The sequence below is a fragment of the Mus musculus genome, chromosome 2 (genome assembly GCF_000001635.26).
Source record: "Mus musculus strain C57BL/6J chromosome 2, GRCm38.p6 C57BL/6J".
Taxonomy (NCBI): domain Eukaryota; kingdom Metazoa; phylum Chordata; class Mammalia; order Rodentia; family Muridae; genus Mus; species Mus musculus.
Genome location: NC_000068.7, coordinates 157,891,904 through 157,914,652, shown reverse-complemented (window position 1 = coordinate 157,914,652; position 22,749 = coordinate 157,891,904). Strand labels below are relative to the sequence as shown.

The window sequence follows — 22,749 nt, the reverse complement described above, 5'->3', positions numbered from 1 at the left end:
CCTCCGACTGCGGGACTCTTCGCTTGCGCGGAAGGCCACTCCGCGCCGCCGCGCACCCGCCCTCCCCCTCGCTCCCCGCCCTGAGCCGGCGGCGGCGGAGGGATCCGCAGCTTGATTTATCATCAAAGTTTTGCCCAGGCTGGGATTTTTAAAGCGGTACTCGCAACTGGCCTCCCGCGCGGGAGCGGGGGTGGGGCAGGCCCGGGGGTGGAAGGCCACCTGGGGACCTAACCCCCCGCAGGGCGGAACACTAGGGTGTTGGGAGTCGAAATCCGATCGTTGGGGATAAACATCCGACCTGCCACCAGACCCGTGCGCTGGAGGGGCCGCTCAACTTTGCCAGCTGGGTAGTGTTGGGGCCAGGGCCAGGCGAGGTGCAGGACAGGTGAATAGGGGTGGGGGGCGCACCCGGGATGAGACATAGGTGAACTAGTTTAAGATCTGGCAGCTTTGGGGTCCCCGTGTGATCACGCGTAGTTTCTCCTGTCCTCGAGTTCTTCGTCTGAAAAATGGGGACAGACGCCACCACCAGAAGCAGTGTGTGTCGGGGGTTGGGGGGGGGGGGGTCTTTGGAGTTAGGTGGGTAAAGTGGGGAACATCGTGGCGCCCACACAATGTAGTTATCATTGTGGTTCCTGTCTCTGGGACTCAGCAGTTAGTGGGGCTCCTAGCTTAGAGGTGTTGGGGTTCTACACAGTGAACTGGATCGCCCCCTTCTGGACTGTAAGGCTCTCCCTAGATGAAAGGTCTAGATGGAGTGTGTGTGTGTGTGTGTGTGTGTGTGTGTGTGTGTCTGTGTGTGTAAACCATGAAGACTCTTTCATTCCCAAGAGTGGCAGTCCAATTCTGATTCCTTCCTTGACTCTTTAACTGAGGCTTTTGTGACAGGAAAAGAGGGTTGGGGGGTTATTTTAAAGAAAAGCCTATTTCATAAGGCTGCCTTCTCCGAGGTCTTGAGAAGATCCGGAGCAAGGTTTCGGACCCCGGGAAGGATTCTTCCTACCCTCATTTCTCCTCTGCCTTCGCCGGCAGGCATTGTTTCAGCATTGCGGACAGCACCCTTTTCGTTTCATCCTTTAAGAACCGCGGACAGCGCCTCGGGGGTGATTAGATGCGAGGGTTCAGCACCGTGGACAGATCCCCGCTCCACACACACAGCACCGCAGGGATCCAGCTTCCAGCACGGCTCACAGTACCTAAAGTTTGAGAGATCTAAAAAGCGGAGTGACACACCGTGCTTGCTGTCTTTATTCTGTCTCCCTATGCCCCTTTCAGATATTATGGTGGATAGTATACTGTTGTCACCAGGATCAACTCAAGTTTCCCTCCCTGCTAGGTGTTGCATGTTAGAGGCACAGTTTCAGCACCACGGACAGCTCCTCTTCAGCATCAGCCAGCTGTGCAGAGGCTCTTTAAACTCCTATCCAAGATCTTTCCAGAACACTGTGGTGGCAGAACCGGGGATCGGACCCGAGTGTTCTCCTCTTCAAACGCAGATTGGAAGTAAATAAATACATTTCAAAATATGAAGAGGGGCAGACAGAGAGACAGAGACTGAGTGAGACTGGAGGGAAGGGCACAGCAAAGGGACAAGAAGTCTCAGGTCCTTCCAGAACAGCCTCTAGGTACTATATCTGTCCTATCATTGTCAGGAAACTGAGGCTCAGAAAGGCTGAACTTGCTGCTTAAAGCAGGGCAATGCTAAAAGTGTGTTGGTCCAGGAAGTAGAGACCAGACTCTCAGGCATATATCTGAGCAGCCTTAACTCAGCCCTCCTTGTTACAGCTTTGGAAGGTAAGAACCAGGGAGGGCTTTCCTGAACAAGGTCCAAGTCCTCTGTCTCTCATCTCAGGACTCTCCCATTGCACCCACCTGCTCCACTTGTATCCCCCATACCAGTACAGTTTACACACCATATTCATATCCGTGACTCCTGAGGCAGGGGAACCTGAGATGTCTCCATCTCCCACCCCCACCCCCTTTAATTAAAGTTTCTAAATTGCTGCCTGAGGTTTGGATAAAGAGAATGACCTACAACTTTAGTAATGGCCATTGAGACTCCTGGCCCATCACTGGAGTGGCCCAGACTACACTGGGTTCCACCATTTACACTCCTGACCCCTGAGACTAATATCCTCCTTTCACAGTCAAGGAGACTGAAGCTCAGGGAGATGGAGTCACTTGTGCAAAGTGCATGCGTGAGTAGCAGAGCCAGATGCGGTGACTCTCCAGGCTATATGCTTTCCTTGTGTAATTGTTTCTTGTCTGCATCCCTGATCCAAATGCAAAGCACAGAGTCTGAAACGACTGAGTTGGGTGAGGCAGAGAGTACCCACACACTGTCCCCAGAAAGTCTCCAGGAATCTACCGGGGCAGAGCATTCTAATCACTCACAGAGCTCTGGAATGCTCCAGGAGAGAGTAAGTCTCCTGTCCCTGGAGGCAACTAAGCAAGCATCCAGCAGTCATGTGGATGGTGTGAGGCAAATATCACTGCTATTTCCCCTACACAAATGAGGCTTGGAAGGTGAGCAAATCCTTTAGCTGGGAAAGAAGCTCATCTCAAAGTTGCTCCAAGCAGGGGACCTTGTGTTCTCACTGCCAAGTCTGCAGAGCTCACTAGAGAGTCCCCACCCTCCCCTTGACTCTGGGAGGCCACCCCCCCTTCCCTCCTTGAAAGGTGTCACTTGAGCACTGTGGCTCTGTCAGTGGTAACAGCCGTAAGATTTGTCCTTTTAATCCAGAATCAATAACAAATTTCATTTAAAAATAAATTAAACTAGGCATTGGAAATCATTCACCGTGCGGGCCAGGGCCCTATAGAGCACCGTCTAAATGGCTTCCTCTCGCTCATCTATCAATGTCACGAGGGGGGAAATACCTGAGCTGCCTGATTCATGGGGAAACGACTTAAATGTATCAGGACCTAACAATGAGCAATGTAAGCCAGAGCCGCACCTTGCACACACCAATAACATGGGAGCGAGGCTTCATGAAAGCTTATCGAGACCCCACGGTCACTGGCTTTGAGGGAGCCCATTTGTAAGGGGGAACAATGGCTTTAGGATACAGCTGCCTAATTTCTAGAATGCATTACTGAGCTCAGAGGAGCAATGGAATTCTATTAAAGCCTTATCTGCCATGAGAGGGTATGAAACCGGCAGGGAAATCCAGACTTGGCACTAGCATGCCTAAGACAGCACCAGGGCTGACCTGGGAGGTGAGTAAAACAGCCCAGAGGTGGGGGTGGGGCAGGCGGGGCCCTGGGTGTGTGGAGATATGTGCATTAATAGAACTCCAGTTGCCAGCGATTACGTTTACATCAGCGAATAAAACTTGGCAATAAAACATCAGAGCTGCGTCTCCGACAGCACCTCCATTTATAGCCTGCGTATTTCACTCATTCTAACAGGAGGCAGGGAACTCAAGGTGTCCCCGTTTCTCCCCCCTTTAATTAAATTTCCTAAATTGCTGCCTAAGATTTGGATAAAGAGAATAACTTACAGCTCCAGTAATGGCCATCGAGGCTCCTGGCCCATCACTAGAGTGGCCCTGACTGTACCAGGTCCCATCATTATTAAAGTGAAATATAGTAAGCCTTGTCTTCCTGGGCTCTGGTTTGTAGAAGATGATACAGCCTCTTGTTAGATGCTGGCCCAGGCCCGGGCCCAGGTCTGCCTTAGTTATCATTTCTCCCTGTGTGAATTCTCCTCCACCATGCGTTCAACACTGTATGCATGCACACTCATTTGAAGTCTCTGACAATTGATCAGAGGCTAGAGCGACCCTCAGGATCCTCAAGTACACATCACATAAACTACTAGTGCCCAGGCCTCGTTGACATTGTGCCTCATATTACACCAATGCACAGCCAATGCTAAGCACCACTGGCTTAGACGGATTTTTTTTTTTTTTAAACAACCTTGGCTTGCTGGGAGCTCACTACATGGACCAGGCTGGCCACAAACTCATAGGGATCTACCTCCCTCTGCCTCCTGAGTGCTGAGATTAAAGGCATGTGCCATCATACTCACCAAACAATTTTTGTTTGTTGTTTTGTTTTTGAGACCAATTTTTATTAGGCATTTCATTTCCTCCTGGTTGGCCTGGAACTCACAGAGAGCTCCCTGTCTCTGCCTCCCTAATGCTGGGATTAAAGGCGTTTACCATCACACCTGAGCAGATCTTCTAATTTTTTTTTTAAGATTTGTTTTTATTTTTAAATTATAAGTCTCTGTGTGGGCTTGTATACCTGCGTGCAGTGCCCATGGAGACCGGAAGAGAGTATAGGAGGATCCCTTAGAGCTGGAGCTTCAGGCTCTACTGTCAGGCTCAAACTGTCCCATGTGGGTGCTGAGAGCTGAACGTGGGTCCTCTGTACTGCTCTCAACTGCTGAGCCATCTCTCCAGCCCTTGGGCAGAGTTTTGAGATGTCTGTAGCTTTAGAATCCCTAGGAAAAATGCTGTGCCCACTGAAGTATGGGCCTCACCTTGGGGGATTCTTGTACTTGGGTGGGGGGATACATTTAACAATCTGCCAACTTAAAACCTGTCCCCACCCCCACCCCCCAGTGTGTCTAACATGTGTCATACAGCACTGCTACGGTAGAGGGTCCTCAACTCCTGTCCCTGACTTATGATCATGGCTCTATCTGCTCTTGCTCTCATGGAGGTCAGCGCAGGGGTTGCACTGTGGCCAGACCCTCTCTGATGACTGCTGTCCTTCTTCCTCGATCCATCAAAAGCTGGAAACCTCCATAGATAGTTCATGTGAGCTTCCAGGCTTGCAGCCTTCTGCTTCTATGGCACCCTGGGGCAGATCCAGCCCTCCCACCAGGATGGAGCCTACCTTCATATGTGCTCTACCTCCCCTAGGGTGCCTGGCCAGGGCCAGGCAGGGATGGAGAGAGATTGTCCAATATGGCTCCTGCCTTGTCAAGCTAGAAACCCCATGAAGACTCCAGCTCCTAGCTGACAGGGACAGTCACTAGATTGAAGTTAAATATGTCTCCACTTGAACCTTGTAGAGAGTGGGAAACTGAGGCCCAGAGAGGAGAGGTGACACGGGTATGACAACTCACAGGTGGAAACCAGAGAAGGGGATGGAAGTCAAGGTCTCCCAGCTGTGCCAGGCTCTTTCCTCCATATCACGGCCTGACCAGGCAGACAGCCCGCTGTCACCTTGGCAGCCAAGGAGCTCATCCGAAGACATCCAACTCTGAAACTTCCCAAAAGACACCTGCACAGCTCCCAGGACCCTTTGTTTGAGAGTGTTCCATAACAAAACACCACAGACAGGGTGGCTTACACTGCACAGTTCCACAAGCCTCGATTCCAAACTTAAGGTGCCAGCAAGATAGGTTTCTCTTGCCGCCCATTCTCTTGGCTTGGAGGCGGGATCCATCTTGTGTGTTCTCAGATAGCTTCTGCTTTCTGCATGCAGACAGGAAGTGAGAAAGAGAAGGGGAAAGGAAGAAGGGGGGAATGGGGCCCCCAGCTCAGTTCCAGAGGTTCTACCACTCTATTTTGGTTTCCTTGTGCACAAATAAAAGTCAATCTTGAAATATATGAAGTTTTAAAAAATGTAATTTCAACAGATAATCAGTCATCTAACCCTTTCCTAGTGAGGTACGTCACAGCAACTCACTGACATGAGCATGTCTCAAGCTCTGTACATCTCAACTCCGATGGTCTCATGTAGGGCACAGTAGTCTTGCATGACTCCTGATTTTTATTAATGGCCAATGCAAGATGGACCAGGGGCTAGAAGGGACTAGAAGGCCAGTGTCTCCATGTACTCACGAGTGGGAGAGGCTCATCTGTTGAGCTGTGTGTGCCAGGTGTAGGACTTACCACTTTTAACTCTCACGCCTTGGGTGTGGCTGTTCACCACAGCTGGCTGTGTTGGCCAAGGTCCACTGCCCTAACTTCCTGTAACCAGAACCCTCAGGTGGAGGCCAGCAGAATTCAGGATCTCAGTATCGGGGAACAGAAAGAAACAAATCACCTTGTGAGTGTCCATCAAGAAGGATTGCTCACACTAAGGACTATTTCCCTCTTTGGAGACAATTCATTTTTGTGACTTCCTGCTACAGAGCAAAGGACAGACAGGCAGCAGGGTCCCAGCCAGAGAAGCCACAGAAGACCTCCAAGATGACCTCCATCACTATTTTAATGAAGCCATGGGTTGTACAGTTAGCCCTCAGTACGGCCACTGCCAAAGTGTAGGCTTTGTAATGGCAAAATAATGCCCCTCTCATTCCCCACGGTGTCCTCGAGGCCAGATGTAACCCCTGCTCGGTCAGCCACACCCTCTAGTAAACAGCAGAACCCTTCCAGAGTAGTTTCTTGCACCTGGGTTTGGGACCTGGTGTACAGTAAGCTCTGGTGTATGGCTGCCTTGGTGGTGATTTTTGGATCACCATAGCCATGGCTCACCAAGGGCTCAAACTGCATCAGGCAAGTTTCATGCCAAATAGAACCATGGTATTCTATTTAATCCTCCTAGGACTTGGTATACAAATACCATCTTGCATTTGGGGAAACTAAGGCCCAGGGAGGTGCCCAATGCCTGTCTGGTGGCAGATCCTGGAGCCATGGTGGATCTTTCTGAAGCAAACAATGAACAGTGTGCCTCAATGGCCATGTGCTGCTGCAGAGGAGAACACCAGGCAAATGCCACCCCATGTGGTGCCAGAGGTCCTGCAGGGACCCCTCTTGCACAATATGAGCCTGGTACCTAGAGGCCCAGAGGTGCGCTTAGAGGACAGACTGGATGGTCTGTGGGTCTTTCCATGGAAGCAGGGGGATTCTTTTTGTTCTGAGGGCAGGTTTGAGGTCAAGACCTCAGCTTGGTGATGAAGGTGGCCAGGTTATCCTCCTCCAGTGCTGGGGTTCAGTCCTCCCTACTAGGTGGCCCTAAGATCCAGCAGACACAGACCCTGTCTCCACTTCCTCTGGGTTCCAAGTCTCCTCCTGCAGGAGTCATCAATGGTCCCTGAAGGTTCTGGTACAAGCACTGGTTCAAGCCAGCATCCCCTCATTCCTTCGTGTGCCTAAGGCTGAAAAGGGCACTCAGCCCACCAGCAAGTGTCCCCTTCCATTTCAGAGACACAAACATTGCTGCCCAGTCTGTGTCTGATGGCTGGAACAGGCTTCAGTCTTTGCCAGCGTGCATGATTAAATCAAGCCACAGTGGATGAAAGGCAGAAGAGTCACCTTCTTATCTCGCTCTCTGTTTTTGTAGCCTGAACCTTCTAGCCCTGTTCCATTTACTCCTGGTGGTCTGTAGCCCTCTTCCTGGGTCATCTGGACCAGCTCCAGTCATGGCCCCAAATTCTGCTCAGCACAGGGACTTTTCTGAACCTTGCCATCCCAAAAGACCCTTCGAGATGTCTAGCCAAGAGTACCGAGGCAGCTTGAAGAACAGCTTTCAGGTCTATATTCATATTTTCATATTTCTTTCTGTCGTCCATAGTTCCAAATTTGCCATCACTGCTCTGCCACTGTGGTGAGAGACAGGCGATCACCATCACCCCTCTGCCACTGTGGTGAGAGGCAGGGCACACCACTGGCATAGCTCCTCTCGTACCTAGTTTCCTACCTTAGGAAATGTCCCCCTTACCCTGTCTCCCCAGGGCTGTTTAGATGAGCAGATACACTTGGCTGAAGATCCCTAGTGAACAAGCAAGGGTGTGCCCTTGGCTTCAGATGAATTGGCAGCTCCTGGGGGGGGGGGGGCTGTGATTATCCCCATTTCCCTGACGGACAAACTGAGATGGGAGAGGGTAGAAGCTTGGTGAGAAGCCTGGTTCTTCTTGCTGTGTGTACCTACATTCACTGCATGTCCTCCAGTGCATATCATCCTCAAACTGTCAGCTGCTCTCCCACCCTTGAGGGGTACAACTCCAATTGGATACACATTGTCCCATGTATGGATCAGAAAGTGGCCTCAGCCCAGTTCCAGAGTGCAGTGCTGAGACCTTCAGTTTCTTCCTTTCTAGACTGGAGGCAATGACTCTTGCCTTAGCTTTGTGAGAATTGAGATGTGCGAGAGAAATGTGGTTCAGCACCAGCAACAAGACGCCCAGAACACCAGTTATTGATTTGCCTGCCCTTGCTCCCTCTAGGTCATTCTCTAGTTGTTGGAGTGCTACCTCATTGTACATGTGGGGAAACCAAGGCCCAGGGAAGGGCAGAGATACAGGTCACACTGTACCTGGACAGGCCTGGATCTTGGGAGTCTCACTCCCCTTTGTCATGGTTCTCCATTTTGAGCTCCCATTGGCACTGCAGAGGGTCCCACAAAATCTGCACACACGCATTCACACACACACACACACACACACACACACACACACACACACACAGAGAGAGAGAGAGACACACACACACACAGAGACACACAGATACACACACCATGCATGCCCGGGCTTCCTTCATTACTGCCATCTTCTACCCCCATTCTCCCACTCCTTGGCCTTCTGGTGGCTTCTAGATTGTTCCATGTTCCTTCTGATTCCCTCTTCCTGCGGCACCACTTCCTGGAGGACAGAACCTCTTGAAAGCTTCCGATTCCCTCAGTAGCCCTGGCCTTCAAGATGCTGCCTTCCCAGGTGGCTCTCACTCTTGTTCAGAGCTTTGGGCCTCAGTAAATCCTGCTGAATGAAGAGATGGAATGTTAGGCCTGATGTCAGGGACTGGGCCTGGTGGGCCTGGGCCTAGACTCAGGGAAGCCCGATTCCACATAACTCTGATTTCTGGACCCTGTTTTTTCCTGGGAGAACAAAGGAGTGGGTTGTGCAGGAGGAAGGCTAGTGGCAGAGCTGAGGCCCAGAGGTGGCCTTAAGGGGTTAAGCTAGGAGAAGGACAAACGTTTTCATGGGCAGGGTGAGCTGGCTTGCTTATGGGGAAGTGAGTTCCCCATGGTTGGAGGCTTGCAAGCAGGCAGGATTAGTGGTGGAGCTAGGGGAACCCAGAGGTCAGAGCTAAGCCCAGTCACGGATGGAGCTGAGAGGGTCTGACTGAGTCAACTCAGTTCCAAATAGCCACAACCCAGTCTAGAAATGGAGGGGCAGGGCCAACCTGGTCACAGTGCTCAGAGCCAGCGGTGGTGCAAACGCTTGCTGGCACTGTCTTCCAGCCAGGCTGCACACCAGGTTGACAGTTTGGGCACTCCCAAGATGGCTGCAGCATCCTGAAATCAGAACGCCCTGGCCCCAGTTACCAGGTTTCATGGAGTACTCTGCCTGGGGCCTCGGTCTGGGGCCTTGCCTTGAACCCTGAGGGCTAGAAGACAAGATTCTTAAGTAGACCCCCACAGCACCTGCCCCTGCAGAATCTCCTGTGACCTTTTCCCTAACTCTCCATCATCCTCTCTCCCTTATCCCCCTCTTTCTCATCCCCTTTCCCCCACCCTCCTCTCCCTCATCCTGTCTCCCTCATCCCCTCCTCCTCCTCTCCTTCATCCCTTCTCCCTCACCCTCCTCTCCTTCATCCCTTCTCCCTCACCCTCCTCTCCCTCATCCCTTCCTCCTCCTCTCCTTCATCCCTTACCCTCCTCTCCATCATCCCTTCTCCCTCACCCTCCTCTCCCACATCCCCTCTCCCTCACCCCCCTCTCTCATCCCTTGCCTCCACACAGAGCCCCATCCTTTCCACGCCTCCCAATCACGGCAAACGGCCTCATCAATCATGTTCTCTCTAATTAACTTCTAATTTACCTCTTTAGTCAAATTTGTTTACAATCAGAGACAAGAAAACACGCAGCAGCCTGTGGTACGGATGAGGGGACCAGCTCCGGAGCCTGTGAAGGATCAATCAGCCCTTGACCAGGCAGCAGCTCTGAGGCCCCGCCTCCTTCTAAGGGCAGTAAGGTGCGGATGGGACCGCTGCTCAGTGTCCTTGGCACCTAGAGCAGGCAGGCATTCAGAGTGCCTATCTGTCTGGCTTCCCAGCCCCTCTTGGTCTTCTGCCTATCCATGGAGGAGCCAGCTCTAGCAGGTCTCCTGCCCCTCCATGGCCATGTGGCCTCAGAAAGCAGCTGGACACCTCTGCACTTTAGTTATAGCATGAGGGAAATTACCACCCATCTCACAGGGCCATGGAGTCGCCTGCGGCCCCCAATCACGGCCTGGTGCAGCTTATGACCCTGGGTCCAGGGGTGGGGGGCAGGAAAAAATGCCTTCTTTGTTTTTATAGTTGGGAAGTTTCAATTGTTTCAGAAATGTGAACTAATTTCAAACTCAAAGGAAAATCACAGTATGTGGCCACTGTATTTTCTAAGACACAGTGGCCAGTATTGGGACCTCTAGGTTCCAAGTCATATCCACACCATCTCATTGAGGGCCCAAGGATGTGGTTTTTGTCTTTGCCTGCATGTGTGTGTGTTTATACTCAGATGTGTACATGCGCGGCCTATGGAGGCCGGTGGCAGATGTCAGGTGTCTTCCTTGCTTGAACTACACTTTATCTTTTGAGAGAGGGTCTCTCACTGAACCTGGAGATCAAGAATTGGCTCTGCTGACTGGCCAGGGCCCCTGGAGAGCCTATTGCAGTCAGCACCAGCTCTGAGCTCAGTTGCTTTGCATGTGAGGGCTGGGGACTCCAAACTGGAGTCTTCACGATTGCATAGCCAGGGACCCCAAACCTGAATCTTTATGCTTGCATAGCTGTCTACTGACTGAGCCATCGTCCCAGCCTGAGGTTGTTTCGATTGCTGCATCAGCTCCTTGTATGGCCTGGACTTCACCTTCCTGCTCCATTTCTGAGTCTGGAAAAGGGGTGCCATATAGCACCCCATCCTCAGGTTGCCTCCGCAGCCTAATGCACCAGGGTGTGGAAAGGTGCACAGTGCCACTGGGTCACAGCTAGCTGCAGGACACATGGAAGTCTGGGGCTTTGAAGAGGAAGAGCCCTGAGATTTTTGGGGGGAGACTTCACATGCTCCAGTCAATGGGAGGACTTAGAAGACACGGAGCCATTTTCTTGGGCCTGTAGCCAATGTCAAGGGACAAACAAGTGATAGAAGGTAAGGGGGGAGGGGTAATGATTATTAATGGCTTGGTAATAATTCGAGCAGTGGAGAGCGCTCAGTCACCTTGGAGGAGGCCATGGTGGGGGGTGGGGGGGTGCGGGGCGGGGGTGCAAGAGCTCAAAGAGCAGAGCAGAGAGAAGAGCTAGGGGAACAGAACAATGGGCTCTGGCAGGGGACCAAGGATCCCTGAGCGACCTTGGTCCTGTGCGGTTGATTTCCTGCTTATTGTTCATCAATCAGATCATTGACTGCAGTTTGTACTCGATCTTCCCTTCCTGCAGCACTGCTCAGCTCTTCCCATGCTTGCTCCCACAAGTCTCAGCTCAGTTCTTCCACTAGAACTCTCAGGAAGCCCTCCCACCACACCACACATGCATACATACATACATGCATGTACACACACATGCATACTCATACACACATACATGTACACACACTCTCATACACATATATCACATATATGTACTCTCTCTCTCACACATGCCATCTCTCTCTCACACACAGACACATATATACATATACATGCACACTCACACACATACATGCATACTTACACACATATACACATGCACTCACATTTATACACACATACATGCACGCAGACATATGCATACACTCACACACCCATACATGCATACATGCTCTCATACACACATATACATCACACATAAACAGTCTCTCTCACACACACGTGCCATCTCTCTCACACACATACACACATACACACTCACACACACATACATGCATACTCACACACATATACACATGCACTCACATTCACACACACATACATGCACACAGATATGTGCACACTCACACATATACATGCATACTCACACACACATACATGCATACTCACACACATATACACATGTAATCACATTCACGCACACATACATGCATACACTCTCATATACACATATATCACATATATATATATATATCACATATATGCAGTTTCTTTCACATACATGCAGTCTTTCTCTTTTCTCTCACATATAAGCACGAACACACACACACACACACACACACACACACACACACACACACTCATTTGTTCTTTATCTTTTTTTTTTTTTTTTTTTTTTTTAACCTTTATATAAACAGTTTATTTACTCTAAACAGCAACACAGACGAAACGCCATATAAACACAAAGGAAGTGGTGCAGGATGGAAATGCTGGCCAACTTTGGATCTGAGGCTCATAAGCAACAGCCCAGGTTTCTGAGAAGGACGAGGGTAGGGAAGGAGGGACAGTGTGGTTCTGTCACACAGCCAGATGGAAGCCAGAGCTCTGAACAGTGGGAAGCATGCCTGCATCCGAGCGTGACGCAAAGAAACTAGCTGCTAGGGGCTTACCAAGTACAAAAGTTTATCACTTTACAGCAGTTGAAATACTGACATCAATATTAAAATAAAAGCAAGTTTTACTTAATAATCAAAAATACAAAAGACTGAATATGCCAGTGGCGGAAATGGAAAATGGCGCCCGCTCAACCCTCCCAGGCGACTAGTAACTGTACGGAGCGACTTAGATCTGCAAAAGGTTGTAAACAAGTTCTTGCCAAGCCAATCCCTTCCTCGTCATGGAGCCCAGGGCCGCTGCTTATGAGGGGGCAAACTTCTTCGCTTGTGCTCGGACCCTTTTCTCATATTCCACTCTGTTTTGGCAGTAAATTGTGTAGGCCTCTGCTTGAGCTGGGTCTTGAATATTTGGTTCATTTAGAAGTTCTTGTATTCCTAATAAGATCTGTTTGATGGTGATAGCTGGCCTCCAGTCCTTGTCTTCCTCCAGGATGGACAGGCACACTGTGCCAGAAGGATACACGTTTGGATGAAACAGTGGGGGCTCAAATTTACATTTTGGTGGTGAGGACGGATAGTCATCTTTGAAAAGCATCCGTAGCTTGAACAAGCCTCCTTCCCATGGAGTCCCCTTCTTTCCAGGGATAGCGCACTCCCCGTTCATCAGGTTCATTGTGCCATCAGGGTTCTTTGTTGGGACAGCTACAAAGCCAAAAGGGTGGTCCTTCCTCCAGGCTTTCCTTTCCTGCGCAAGGCGGCTGAGGGCGATCCCCGACATATTCAAAGTCCCTGGGCGACCGCGGCCCGGACCGTCGCGGCAGCAGAGGCGGCGGCGCTCCTTTGTCTCGGGACTTCCCTCCGCTTGTTCTTTATCTTATTACCTTGTTTATTTTCTTCTATCAGCAGTTGATCAGGGACCTCTGTCCTTTCTGTAGAGTCTTCCTTTTCATGAGTTCCTTGAGGGGGAACCCCATCCTCAGGTTGCCTCTGCGGCTTAACGCACCAGGATGTGGAAAGGTGCAGTACCATCCATTATGCTAGATTTTTGTCTCCCAGAGTCCAGGGAGACACAAATCCCACACTTGTGTCAGTTTAAACCTTAAGTCACCCATCCAGCAGTGTCCACTTGTACACCCAGTGTAGGGACAGGGGAACATGGCCAACAGGGGCTCTGCCCTCACCTGCCTGCTGTCCTGCCCATGCATCACTATAGAACCTCATGGTGGACTCTGACTAGTTAAGAAGAACCAAACTCCCTGGAGAAACACCTTGAGTGCCAGGCCAGAAGAGAGCCCGCCCACACTGAGTCTCCCAGAGCATGCGACCAGCCATGCCGTGTCCACTCCTGCAAAGCCCTGAGCACCAGCTGTCAACCTAAAGGACACCTGCCAACCATGAAGTTCTTGGACAGCTTTTGGAGGTCAACCTCGTGCCCACCCAGATGGCCACAGTCAGGTCCATGATTCTCCATAGGCTCTTGGAGCCTGCCTAGCTGCTGAAGGTCTCCATGTTAGGAGCAGCGGGGTCTTGTTTGGGGACCAGGAGGCCCACCGTGCCCAAGAGGTCCCCAGACAAGAGCTCCTGTGGTGATCAGTGCTGGGAGGGGCCAATGCCACCTCAACCTTGTTTGATCATAATTCCGTCTCCCCTTTGCTCTCATACCGGCCTGTGCAATTAGGCCACAGTACCTCAGTTCCGAAAGAATTTGCCTTGTTTAATCAAGGAACAGCATGGCTGTTCCTGATGGCTGCTCTTTTTTCCAGAAGAGAAAATAAGTTGTTATGGATGAAGGGAGCTTGGAGGTGGGGATTTAATCCGTCAGACTCTCAGGACCTGGAGCCTGCCATTTCCCCCCTCCCAGGCCCCAGGGTGCCCACTTGCAGAACAAAGGGCTGCACTTCACTGTCTCAGAGCTGGGGCTTTGGATGAAGGGTTGGCTGAGCACCTACTGTGCGCAGCATGATGCCATGAACTAGTGCATCACTCACTCTGGTACTGGAGGCAGAGGGGCTTAAATCCAAGGTGGCATTTTATTGCCATGTTCTTTTTTGTTTTGTTTGTTTTGTTTTGTTTTGTTTTTCGAGACAGGGTTTCTCTGTGTAGCCCTGGCTGTCCTGGAACTCACTCTATAGACCAGGAAGGCCTCGAATTCAGAAATCCGCCTGCCTCTGCCTCTCGAGTATTGGAATTAAAGGCATGCACCACCACTGCCCAACTATCGCCACGTTCTTAATTGTAATCACAATTTGATTAATGATATTAATAACACTAATAGTGTACCACTGTCCTTTGTTTGGGATGATGACATTGTAGGGTGGCTATCCTTAGGAGCTGGGCAGCAGTGGGCTCTCCCCCTCCTCTGTCTTCCTCTCCCTTCCCAAGTTTGACTTCCCATCATGTGATCTTGTTGCCCTGAGTCATAAACCCCATTGTCACAATGACCTCCCCTATTATGGCAGCTCAGGGACAGTCCAGTCATTCCTGTGTCCCCACATAGCAAGGGGCTGGCCTGAGGGACAGGCTGGTTGAGAGAAAGGATGCATAGATGGATGGTGGGGGGCAGGAAGGCCAGCTTATGTTTCTGGGGACACAGCAGCCACCCCATGTGGTGTGAGGGAAGGAGTGTGGTGCCTCTGTTCTATGGAATACAGGTGGAATTTGACCATGGTGACCCATGAAAGAGGTAAGTCTGGAGCTTCGAAGACAAGGAGCCCTGAGATTTTTGGTGGGCTTCATGTGCCCATTCAGTGGGAGGACCGTATGAAGGCTGACATGATGTGATCTACAGATGTGTTCAGCCACATTCACAGGGCTGCATGCATAAAGGTTGGCCATGCCTGAAGAGGGTCTAACCTTCTGTCTATACACAGCCCTCAGTATGCCCTCTACCTCCTTAGCCTGAGGTCACTGCTCCTCTGGAAGCCACCACCACGGAGGGACTTCATCCTGGCTTCCCTGAGTAGCAGCCAGCTTCCACCCACTCACAGATGGCCTTTTATCTCCTTCATCCTCCCTGCCACTGTCCTGGACTCTGTGCTCTGCACTCTGGAGTGGCTCCCTGCCTGTCTGGCCGTCTCATGGCTGTTTTTGTGCCATCCAGCCTGGTTCTGAATAGTTGTCAGTCAGCCTTCTGCGGCAGAACCAGCACTTCGTCTGAGAAGTCCCATCTGATGCCCAGAGAGGAGGGACCACTGCCCACCACCTGCGTGTCTCTGCCCACTGCTATAAGCGTTTCAGGAAAGGGAATGCCAGGACATACTCTGTTGGCCATTCCTGGGCTCAGAGTTCTAGTCTTAGGCCCCACTTGGAGTAGCTGAGCACCAGCTAACCCTGAGCCTTAGCTTCTCAGCTAAGGCGGGCTTCTGGGTCTGAGAGGGCCCAGCTCAGAGTGGGACCTCTGAACTCTGACCCGGGCCTCCTGTGGCCTAAGCTGTCGTCCAACCCAAGACACAATACCTGTCCTTCAGTCCCAGGTCAGGCAAAAGAAGAGACTGCCCAGCCATAACAGGCTGTTCCAGGAACAAGTTCCAGGTCCCATGTTCGGGTGTTTTGTTCTGACCACTTTGAGGGTCATTTGAGACAAAGCCAAGGGGACATAGAATGAGAGTGGCCCTGCCCCAGCCACAGTGGCATTTCAGTCTCCCCCACCCCCGCCCCCAGCTGTGCTGCTCCTTCACACAAACCCCCTGTGGCCATTTTAGCCCTGTGTAACAGTCTCCATGAGCCCCCTTTGCAGGTTAGAGGTGATCCAACTCCTTCTGGGACAAAGCCCCCCTGCCCAGTCCAGCCCCTCACCTCTGCATCTGCCTCACATTCTCAACTACACATCTGTCTGTTGAGTGTGTGAAGCACACGCCTGTCATAGGGCCTTTGTGCTCACTGTTTCCCTTGCCAGAGATATCCCCCCTCCCCCCAATCCTGATACCCCCATTATGTCAGTCTCAGCTCTGATGGTACCCCCCAGGTCTCCTCTGCTGATTCACAGCTGGGGTACCCTTCCTTTCAGCCACTCTCTCCCTTCTCCATAGCATGCCTCTGCCGCCTTGCTGGCTTATTCTAGGAAGGCAGCAGCAGGGTGCCCAAGTGCCTTGGGCACTGTTCCTCCCCACACCCTGTCACAGCGAGGCCCAGACATGTGTCATTCAAGACCCTGCCAGGCCATCCCACCTTCCACAGCCTGCTGGCCCAGTGAAGCCGGCTGGTGACCTCTCCTGAGGGCAGCGTGAAGGGTTGGGATCCCGGTCCTCTGCTCCAGGGTATGTATGCTTGCTTCTGTCTACGCCTTTGCTCCAGAGGGTGGAGAGGCTGTAGAGAGACCAGAACTAACTCGGGCAGTGCTGAGGGATCGGTCAGAGGTGTGGATGGAGGCTTGTGGTCCTGGACGTGGAACGTGAATACATGCAGCCTTGCTGACCACTCTGCTTCTGTGGGACCCTGTGGGACTCTGCTTCTGTGGGACCCTGTGGGACTCTGCTTCTGTGGGACCCTGACTTGGGGTATACTGATGGCTGAGCAGAGATCTGTCCTTGTGGGTGTGGTCAGTCCTTCTAGACAGTATAAACAAGCGGATGAGGGTTGGTGAAACGGTACGGCATGGCTCAGCACTGTGCGTGGGTACTCATGGCTCTGCTCCAAGTGCACTAGCACGGTCACTGCCCGCCATGAGCACACATCATGTGCAGATGGGGAAACTGAGGCTCAGGGAGGTGAAAGGGCTTGCTCAGGGTCACACAGCTAGGCAGTGACAGGGCTGAAACTTGAAAGAGCTGGCCAGGGCAGGCTCTGTGCTGTGTGGTCATTGCCCAGGTGGCCACCTCCAGACCCTGTGTGGGGCCCTTTGGACACCTCCTCCTTGTGGCAGCTGGGCTGGGAACCTGTCCTCTGGCTCCCAGAGGGCTGAGGTGAGATGAGGAACGGAGACATCTGGCAGGACTGTGGATGGTCGCCTAATGGGCCTAACTGATGACTGGCTGTCCAGGCAGGTTGCCAGCTGGACATGCTCACTGACAGTGGGGACAACAGAGAGACCAAAGGATTCCTACCCAGCATTGCAAGGAGAGCTGTGTGACCTTGTGCCAATCCTTGACTTCTCTGTTCAGTATTTCATCCGTAAAGCCAGTGAGGAGCCTTGTAAGACATCGCTGGGCTCAGAGGTGTGCTTTTGTCAGTGACTTGTGGTTCACAGACTTTCTGCTGGTGCTTGCTGTCACTCAGAATTTTCCCACCCCAGTCTTTTGGTAGACTCCTGGTTTAAAGCTGGGCGTGGTGACTCACACTCATAACAGCAGCACCAGAGAGGCCGAGGTAGGAGATTTGCTGTGAATTTGAGGCTACCCTGCACTACAATGTCAGATGGTCTCAGCTTCCCATTTTGATGACTGAGGCTAGGGAAAACACAACCCCAGCCCCAGCACACAACAAGGGGGAAAGTGCTCCTTAGAGACCCAGGTGTGTATCTGGCTCACCATTGCTGGGACTCAGTGTTTGCACCTGCAAAATGGGCCAGTCAGTCATGAATCAGGGAAATAGCCCTTGACAAGGGCTTGGCCCAATAAATATGGTACTAAAGAGTGTAGCAACTATATGGCAGCTTGAGTGCTGGGTCTGCTAACCTGGAGTGGCCTTAGCATAGCCACCTGTTCTGAAGGGGTTCCATTTCCTCACTTGGAAAGCTCGATTCCTCCAAGTGAGGCTTCACTAGCTCTGAGGTTCCAGGATCTCCTTTGTGTTGAAAGCAGCTGCCCCTGAACTCAGCTCAAGTGAATTAGAGGGGAAGGCTGTAGGGTTCTAGTGTCACAAGGAGGAAAGTGTCAGTGACAAGCCACATGTCCCTGCCTCCTGTGGCCCCACGCTTGTCCTGGTGTGGAAAGGACCAATGTCTGTAGGCCCAGGACAGGCATGCATGTGTGGAACCCTGGGCTCACTCGGGTCACCTGGGAGCCAGGCGGGGCTGGAGGCGGGGGTGGTGGTGGTGGTGGTGGTGGATTTACTGCAGCCGGGCTGTCCCCTGCAGCGCCTGCTTCTAATGGAATTTTATGGCAGGTGGAAATGATGGGACTCGGCAGCCTTAAAAGCACTTCTATTTATTCATTAAAGATATTTATACACTGAGCCAGGCTCTCCACCGCCCCACCCGGCTCCTGCTGGCCCAGGAAATGGCTCCCAGGCCTCATTGCTGGGATGCCTCTGGACAGGGCCTCCTGTGCAGAGCCTGGCAGGTTCTGCCTCCATCTTCCTACCCCAATCCTCAATGGTGGCCCCCGTGGCCCACAACACGAGGCCTCTTCACTGGTCCAGGCTCTACTGCTCCTTGGAGCTCCTTCTTCTTCCACAGCACTGCCTCTCTAGGGCTCCCCAGAGCATGGTTTCGAAGTCAGGCCTCACCCCTTCCAAGCTCAGGACTCCCCTCCTCTGCCTGCTGCTCTGGCCCCATCCTGATTGGCTTCTGCCTCTCCCTGACTCCTGCCACTGTGGCCTCTTCTCAGGCCTTTTGCACGCATGTCTGTACGTGGATCCTTCTGCCCTGGGTTTCCTACTCCCTGTCTCTGCTCAGGTTTTGAATGGGCGCCACACAGAGACCTTTCTAGGGCACTAAGCCAGGCCACTCCCTTGCTCCTCGGTCCGATTTGTGTGCCTTGCTTGCTCTTTTGACTCTCAGAAATTGTCCTCTGCATTCGCTTACAAGTGTACCAACTTGGGGTTTGTCTTCTGAGATCAGAGCTCCCTCAAGGTAGGGATAGTAACTGCTTTGTTCCCACGTGGCGTCTGGCGGCTGCTCACTAAAAGGTGGGGTGATAGGTGACAAAGATACCTGGGTCCCCTGTCGGGGCACAGAGTGGGGGATTGGTCTGTGGGGGATTCACAAAGCTAGCCAGCCCCTTAGTGAGACCCAATAGCGGGCAGGTATCTCAGGAGGCTGGGCTGAGCTCCTGGGTTCCCTGGATGGGCTAGCTGGAGGCTGTGGAGTCGGGCACACAGCCTGGCTTCAGTACAGTCCATTCCAACGGCTTCTACCCACCTGCCCAGGTCCAAGAAGGCGAAGGACAGTCTGGGCTGACCGAGACTGGAGCTGTCCTTCCTTAGTCCCTGTCCTGGTGACTTTGTGAGGCTGTCTCTTGCCTGGGGCTCAGAGTTCAGATTCCTGGGCTGCTGTGGGCTGTTTCTCGTCTTTCTGTAGGAACTGAAAGGGCCACAGGAACTGGAGACGAGGCTTGACCTGGGGCAAGCTGGGAGACTAGCCTCGACCCTTCCCTACAACCCCTCTTTTCACAGGGCTTGTTGGGCTTGGCCATGGGAAAGGCTCAGGTGACCATCACCCATGGCAGAGGGAGGCAGGGGACCTACAGGGGCTGCAGCTGCCAGGTGGGGGAGGGGCTGTCCTGGAGCCTCCTGGACACCTAGCTAGGCCTCCGCTTCTAGTCTGTCCTGCACCACCTTCTTTACTTTTCCTTCCTTTGCATGGGGAATAGTGGCTTCACCAGGAACATGGCTGGCTAGATTGCATTCTCGGCTCTGCCCTCTGGACCAAGGTTGCTCCAGGTCAGGCTGAAATGTGGGTAGTGATAAAACACTGGCTTCACGGAGGAATGTAGCAGAGGCCTGTGGCTTGTGGAAACCTGTGGCTTTCGGAGAGACATGGTGGAGTTGGGGGGGGGGGGCACCAGCTAATATACCACACATCCTGCGAAGACATTCTAAAACCCTGGAGTGACTCAGAAGAGAGATGCCGGCCAAATGCCACCAGAGCCCCACTGATCCAGAGCCACCAGTTCCCTAAGCAGGACTTAGGACATGTTCACACAGGTGACAATGACAAATGCCCTCTCCTCTTTGACTTTGCAACTCTCCTTTAGAATTTAAGCAGACCTGTGGAATGACAGTCAACATGCTTACAGATTGATGCTATAGTCTAAGGTCAGCCATGAGCAATGTACCCATCAACTCCGCAGCTACATCAGGGCCCAGCTTTGTAATGAAGCTCTGCTGTCGGAGCGGGCAAGTGTGTGCCATGTGGCAGATGTCAAATGAAAAGCAAGAGGTGGAACAAGACGAGCTCATCCTGGATGGACCTGGAGGGGATGCCTCCTGGGAGGGGGCTGAGTGGCTAGGAGACACATCTGGAGGGGAGATTTGTGCAGGGTAGCCTTGCATGCTTTCACAAGCCTCTACCAAGGGCATGTGTCAGCTAATCAAGATGAAGGTGAGTGGGAGAAGCCTGCTCTTTTTCCTGGCACCAATAACTAAGGCCCACCGCTGTGATCCAACCAGTTTCCATGTGCACCAAAGAACACGGCAGATTGAAAATGTGGGCCTGCCTTTACCTCTGCTGCTGGGTAAGAAATCTCATCAAGAAGTCTTGCCTCTAGGAAAGCGAGTCTTGTCTCCCTGCTGACACTAAATTGACGCTTGTGGTAATAGCAGAAGGTGCCACCTGGGCACTGGTATTTACTATGGGTGACTGAGGGATGCCTTCCAGCACCCGACAACAGCCCCTCACAGAAAGGAATTCAGCCTGCATGCAAATCTCTCAGACTCGCCCATCTTGCTACCACAAGATTCAGGTATGTGGATCCACCATCAAGCAGCCTGTGAAGGAGACAGACATGGCCTTTCCCTCAGGAGTTCCTTGCTAAGGTTTCTCAGATCACATCTGGATGGGAAAAGAAATACCACCTCTCTGGGGTGCTCTGCTCTGGGACCACTCAGCTGTGGACACAGGATGGACAGGAAGGAAGAGCTCTGAGCTCCAAGAGTCGGTGGAACCAAGGACAAGAGTGGATGGCTTTCACGGGAGCCTAGTAGTTCTCCCAGAGCAGGGGTGGGCACAAGCTGCTCTGTGAAGCACAGGCATCTTAGTCAGCTGTGAGTAGCCTTAAGAACTGGCACCATAGCCCAGGAGCCCAGGGTTCCTAGTTAGCAGAAAAACATGGGTCTGTGTTGCATTTAAAGGTCTCAGCTTTACGGAGCAGGGTGTTATGATAAGGACAGAAGTAATAATTCAGTAATCGTGTCCCATTGGTCACAGTCCCTGGAACTGTGCACTTTCCTGTCCCCATAGGGACTAGACTTTGTGTTTCCCCCTGCCCTTACACCTATCAGAAAGGGGCCTACTTATCGTCTGTGAAACGTGTGTGTGTATAGGGGGAGGTATCAGGCCCTGAACCCAGGGCCTTGCACTTGCTAAGCAAGTGTTCATGTGAGAGACTAAGGAAGCTAAGTTCTGACTAAGCCCTTGACAGAAGGGCTTTGGGGGCATGAAAGGATCTCAGGCAGCTAAGAGCTGGTGTCTGGAGATCTGCAGAGCCTGGCTCCCTGAGCTGGCTAACCTGCATGTGGGCAGGTTTGGAAGCTCATGACTGGACAGTGCTGTCCACATATTGGGAAGACTGGGTGGCAGGAGCAGTTTGTGCAATGTTTTAAAATTAAAACATTGTAGGAGGCTCCTTGTGCAATGTTTTAAAATTAAAATGTGAACTCGGATACCATGTGGGTTGCACTGGTTAAAAACCAATGCAGTTTAAAGAAATACAAGAAGTATTGAACAAGCAATGATCAAAGGAGGACCAGCTTTAGCTGGAGAAGTGCTCTGAGACTGGGGCACTACATCAGAGGATCAGACAAACTTTGGTTTGAATCTGGGTTGTGGTTCACTGGCCACAGGACCCCCCCCCCCCCCCCCCCCCCCCCGTATAACATTGAGACCTCGACCTCAGTACTGGCTTCCCGCAGTTGGGAGTGGCCAGGCCAACAGGGCTGCTGGGATGGTCCTCAGTTCATGATGGAACACATCTTCTCCATCTTCACACAGCCTCCCAGAGCTGACACACATGGCGCCCGCTCTGCCTGTGATGGGCATCACACAGATGCCACAGACACGGAGTGTGCAGGTGGCTGATGCCTGGTCCCTTGTGGTTTAGTAAGTAGCAAGAAGCATTGTGTGGCATCGGGACCACAAGGCATCAGGCCCTGGCAAGGGTTTGGCATTCCTTGCAGCTTTTTTGGTAACTGAGGGCTCATGCTTTGCTGGGAGGAACCTCTGGGTTCCCACTGCTGCTCTGCACTCCCTGGCACGTGAGGACTCTCTGAGGATATTGTGATGTTGGCGGGGTGCTGGTGAGGCCTTCGTTTCACCTCAGCTGGGAGGGAAGACCACATTTCCCAAGCCACAGCCACACAAGATGGAAGTCAGTATCAAAGCTACCCACCACATCTGTCGCCATGGGCTTCTCATTCCCATGAGCACTAGCATACTGTCAGACTGCTCTGGGGATGTCACAAGAGGTCAAAACCATATATCCAACGGGTCACACTTGAGGATAAGGTCAGGGTCATGTGCTGACCTTACCCACACCCCCAACCTCCATGCTCAGAACCTCTCAGGAGCCTAAATCACCAGCACCAGGACCATGT

At 52.1% G+C, this 22,749-nt stretch overlaps 1 pseudogene; it reads right to left on the bottom strand.

Annotated features, from left to right (window-relative positions):
- Gm14176 (predicted gene 14176) lies at positions 12,125-13,201 on the bottom strand (annotated as a pseudogene).